This window comes from Belonocnema kinseyi, chromosome 2, assembly GCF_010883055.1.
Source record: "Belonocnema kinseyi isolate 2016_QV_RU_SX_M_011 chromosome 2, B_treatae_v1, whole genome shotgun sequence".
NCBI classification, from domain to species: Eukaryota; Metazoa; Arthropoda; class Insecta; order Hymenoptera; family Cynipidae; genus Belonocnema; species Belonocnema kinseyi.
The window spans coordinates 96,091,525-96,097,293 of record NC_046658.1 but is presented as its reverse complement, the minus strand read 5'-3'; the positions used below and the strand labels follow the sequence as shown (position 1 = coordinate 96,097,293).

General features: G+C 24.0%; 1 protein-coding gene across 1 annotated transcript in view; it reads right to left on the bottom strand.

The window, feature by feature from the left end:
• The window catches only part of LOC117167398 (breast cancer metastasis-suppressor 1-like protein), a 17,570-nt gene extending 13,349 nt beyond the window's left edge, over window positions 1-4,221 (bottom strand). Inside the window, exon 1 of the mRNA XM_033352293.1 lies at window positions 4,116-4,221. The gene's annotated coding sequence lies outside the window, so the exon portion shown is untranslated. The remainder of the gene's footprint in view (window positions 1-4,115) is intronic.
• Window positions 4,222-5,769: the final 1,548 nt, after the last annotated feature.

Here is a 5,769-nt window from a genome sequence, read left to right as displayed (position 1 = left end):
ATCTAAGGATGGTACTATAGAACGCCACCTCAAGGTAGGCCTAGTGGCGCCATCTCTTGGTCAGGCCGGAAACTTATCAATCCACCCTCGTATATATTTACAAAACTAAGTTTCTTAAAGAAAGTTGAGGTATATCAAGTAACAAATTAATTTTTGTTTCTTGGTTCTGTCTATTTGATTTCGGAATTATAATTATTTTCCAAAATTACCTGTTTCAATACAAAATTCCCTTTATCAAAATACAAATTATAATTCTTTGAGTGAATCTAATATTTATGTCACAATTAAATTCATTTTCAAAATTCTTGTTTTGAATTACAATTATATTTATTCACAAACTGATTTGAATAAAGAAAGTTAAGATGCATCAAGTAAAAAGTTACTTTTTTATCTTGATTTATAAAAAGTAGCTTAAAAAAATCTGCCGAATTCTGACTTGGAAAAGGAATTGTTTTCATATAGTCCTTTTTTATAAATCAGAGTTGTAATTATTTTCCGAAATTTCCCGTTCAAATACAAAATTCCTGTCGCCAAATGCAAACTATAATTATTTTCACATTTATGTCACAATTACATTCATTTCGAAAATAAATTGTTTTTGTAAATTCGACTTTTTATAAATCAAAATTATAATTTTTTTTTAATTACCTGTTCCAATACACAATTCCCTATCCAAAAATACAAATTATAATTATTTGAGGGAAATATTTTAATAGATATGTCACAATTAAATTCATTTTCAAAATTCTTGTTTTGAATTACAATTATATTTATTCACAAACTGATTTGAATAAAGAAAGTTAAGATGCATCAAGTAAAAAAGTTACTTTTTATCTTGATTTATAAAAAGTAGCTTAAAAAAATCTTCCGAATTCTGACTTGGAAAAGGAATTGTTTTCATATAGTCCTTTTTTATAAATCAGAGTTGTAATTATTTTCCGAAATTTCCCGCTCAAATACAAAATTCCTGTCGCAAAATGCAAACTATAATTATTTTCACATTTATGTCACAATTACATTCATTTCGAAAATAAATTGTTTTTGTAAATTCCACTTTTTATAAATCAAAATTATAATTTTTTTAAATTACCTGTTCCAATACACCATTCCCTATCCAAAAATACAAATTATAATTATTTGAGGGAAATATTTTAATAGTTATGTCACAATCAAATTCATTTCCAAAATTCCTGTCTCAAATTAAAATGATTGATATTTAAAAACTGAGTCTCTTAAAGAAAGTTAAGATGTATCAAGTAAAAAAGTTTCTTTGGTTTCTTGATTTATAACAAGTAGAGGACCATTTTAGTCGACAAAATAAATTCCCGGTCATTTCCCGGTTCGAAAACTTTTTTCACGGTCTATGAAATAAAAAAATGGAACACTAAAAAACTTTAAAATTTTCAAAATTATATAATTTTAAGGAATTTTAAACTAGAAACATCAAAAATTAAAAAATTGAAATTTTTTTTTAGTTGAACACTTCTTAAATTAGAAATCAAATTATTTTCTTTTTAAATAGTTTAAACATCCTTGGAAAGCTTCGACATTTTATTTCAAAATCATGATTCATAAAATCCTGCAAATTTGAGAAAATTTCTTTACAATTTGGATGTATAAATAACAATTGAACATTTATTATTTGTAGGCGAAATTTGAGTAATTTTGAGAGATATGTAGAAGTTTTTGAAAAGATTCAAACTTAATGTGAAACTGGAAATGATAGCCTAATATAAAAGGAAATGTAGATTTTCGCAGATTTTAAATAAAAAATTAGATTTTTTTTAAGAATTGTGAAAGGCTTCAAAAGAATAAAAAAATTTTCTTAAGATTCCTAGGAAAATTAAAAATAATTTTTCATTTTGTAAAATTATTTTAAGACAATATTTAATAAGTTTTGAAAAGATTTAAACAGAATTGTCAAAACAGATCCTAGAAGGTTTTAAGAAAAATTTCAAAAATTTGCATGATAATTTTTAATCTTTTTAAAAATTCCTAAATATCTCTTAAAATTAGTCAAATTTTTCTACAAATATTCATTTGTAAATGATACATCGAAATTTAAAAATTTCACTTACAAATTAAGAATTTTTCGAAATTTTAACGATTCTAGGTTTCCTATGTCAAAAAATTCAGTTAAAGATTCTTTACTTTTAAATATTTGGTTTCAATTTACATGTCTTAAATAAAAACTCAAATATTGCTAAATATTCAATAATTAATCTTTTTTTTTAATTAAAAATTTCAAAGTTAATGTGTTAAAAATGGAATATTTTACACTAAAACAATATTTTAAATTTAATAAAATCCTTTAATTAAGAATATATTATGAAGTTATTTTTAAATTGCAAATAGTTTATAAACTTTCAGTCACACGCTCAAATTTGTTTAATGACTAAGTCTTTCAAATTGAAACCGTTCAAGTTTTAACGTTAAAATCAGAACATTATTAAAATTTGAGCTGCTTTAAAATCGGTTTGTCAAATTGTTTTTGTTCACTTTTTATTACTCAAAGTATAGATAAATTAAAAAAAATATTATTTATTTGTTAAATGAAAATGTTCTTTATCCAAAATTTTCAACATCAAAGTCTTTTATTTTTTATTTGTTCAAGTCTTTAAGAAAGCATTTAAAAATTCTTCAAATTAAAAATGTAAGCTTAGAAATACAAATTTCAAATGGAAATTTTTTTAAGTAAAAATTTTTGAATTATGCATTGTAAGATAAATAATAGCATAATTGAAAAACATTAAAATTCAAATAATTATTTAAAAACTGTTGAAATCGAACGTGGACAGATTTTTCTAACTTTTTATAAATAAAATTTGGAAGAGGGAATAATGTTTAAATTTAAACAAGTTCTGATTTGACACAAGCACAATTTTTTTAAATCCCTGTTCCAAGACTAAATTCCCTATCTGAAAATAAAAATTGTAACTCTCTAAGGGGACACTTTTTATATTTAATTGATTATTCCCATTCTAAACTCAGAATTATACATTTTTTTGAAAGAAAATTCTCCGTTCCAAATTACAATTAATTTCATTTTGGAAATTCCGGTTCCAAATCAGAATTATATTTATTTACAAAATTTTATTTGTAAATCAAAAATATAGTAACTCCCTTTTCCTAAAAGTTTGAAGAGGGATACTTCAAATTTGGCCAAATTTTTATTTAAAATAAAAATATATATTCATTAATTTGAATTTTTTTATATTAATTTATTATTTTCCCGTCCAAACTCAGAGAGAGGAACATTTCAAGAGGGAAATTTCAAATTTGTTACGAATTCTGACTTGGAACAGTGATCTTTTTAAAATATTCCCTTTTTCTAAATTATAATTACATAAAATTATTTTCCAAAATTCTCCTTCCATGTAGAAAATTCTCTATTTCAAGACAAATTATAATTCTGAACAAAATTTTCTCTTCTAAAGTAAACGAAAAATATAGATTATAATTTTTTCCAAAATTCCCTGTTCAAAAGTCCAAATTATAATTCTTGATCGGAATTTACATTTACGGTTTTCCCGGTCAGACACACACCCAGATATTAAATTTTTTTTTGATTGAACATACCAACACTATTTTCAAATATCTAAAAACACTTGCTAATTCCATTAAATTCGAAGCATGAAAAATTTAATAACAAAACTGTAATCTGCGAATCTACATGAAATTGATCTAGGTTGACTTTCAAAGTAAATAAAGGTAAACTTTTCACCGGAAATGAGAATAAAAACCTTCAAGGTCCTAAAGGATTGATAGGCCCTTTTCATATGATAATAGTTGATAACCGTCGTAACCTTCATGATAAAATTGATAAAACGTAAACAAAACATAACCTACAAAACGTACTCTCGAGTTCAGAGCCTAAACCGATCAAATCTGTTTCTATAGAAGTAATTACCTTAATTTCTGTAATAAAAATATCACAAAGAACTGAAATCGAGGAAAGCGGAGCAATTATTTGACAAGATAATTAAAAAAACGGAAAGAGCGCGAAATCTCGAAACTTCCTTTCCACTTGTTTAAAGGAATTCTGGAGTAAAAATGAGATAAAAATTATATTTCTTTAGACGATTTCTGATAGTGAATTAGTAAAGTGCACTTACGATATGGAATATTTATCCTACTGCTATTTAATAGTGCAAAAATGTCTTATTTTCACACAGAGAAACAAATTTCTCCAACTTTTGGCAGGAGGCCAGATGCGGCCATATGTAATTTCCGATGACGTCATCGATGACGTAGCGCATGCTCAGAAAGAATTCTATAGCGCATGCGCGTAACGGATTGTTGATTGCGCGGAATTTTTTAAAATTGACTTTAAACAAAATTAAGGTTGGAGTAATATTTTATTTATCTTTTTAATGATTTTTTTTTCTAATAATATAATCTGTTGCTTTTTCAAACTGACTCCCGAAAATTCATTAAGATGCTTTGAAAAAAAGTAGTCACAATGTTTTTACCGTTTTTTATCTTACTTGTGTACTTTAATTGCTTATTAATAATATATAAAACTTATTTAATGTATAGAAATAGATAAATAGGAGAATGTAACAATTGCCAATGGTTTTTGAAGATAAATAAATCAATTCCGAAAATTAAATTTAAACTAAAATTTGGATGTTTAATTTCAAATCAATAATAGAATTTTTTTTAATTTTTAAAAATATCCTAACGCGTTTCAAATCCTTTGAAACAATTTCAAATTATTGAGATCCATTGAAAATTCCCTAAGCTTAAGAATCTTTAGCATAAAAATCTTTAGTAAACATTGAGATATTTCAAAATATTTGAAAACGTACGAAATCCCTCTATAAAATATTTGAAATTCTTTCAAATCTGTTGAAATTTCTTGATATTGCGTGTGGCTTTTGAAAATACCCCAACATATTTAAAAAATTCTTTGATTTCCTTTTAAATTATTGAAATTAATTGCAAATTCTTTAGAAAGTTTTAAAATACGCTAAAATATTTAAAATACATTTTTCGAAATCCATTGCAATTTCTTAAAACTTTCGAAACTGCTTTGAAATATTTTTAAATGTCATAAAATATTAAATTTTCTTTTCATATCCTTTCAAATTATTGAAATCAATTGAAAATTCCCTGGAATCTTAAAATTACATAAAAAATTTGAAATTTTTAGATACCTTTTTAAATTATTTAAATCTATAAAAAATCCATAGAATCTTTTAATATACCCCAAAATATTTCAAATTATTCGAAATCCAAATTTTTGGAAATTTCTTGAAACTTTTTAAAGCTCTGTAAAATTTGTGGGATACTTATAAATTATTGAAATATATTAAAATTTCCTTGGAATCTTTTAAAATACCCTGAAACATTTCAAATTTTTAAAAATTACTTCACACTTTCTTAATCTTTTGGAAATGCTTTGGAATCTTTCAAAATACCTTAAAATATTTAAAAAAATTTTTAGACCCCTTACAATTTTGTACAGCTCTTAAAAATACCGCAAAATATTTAACATTTTTTGATAACCCTTAAAATTATAAAAATCAATAGAAAATTTCTTGAAATATTAAAAATACCATAGAATCTTTAAAATTCTTTGGAATACTTGCAAATGATTAAAATCGTTTAAAAACTCATTGGAATCTTTTAAGGTACCCTTACAAAATTTCAAATTCTTCGAAATCCTTTACGAAATTTTAAATCCTTTGAAAATGCTTTGGAATTTTTTTAAAAACCTTAAAATATATAAATTTTCTTTAAATACCTTGAAACTTTGCAGAGCTC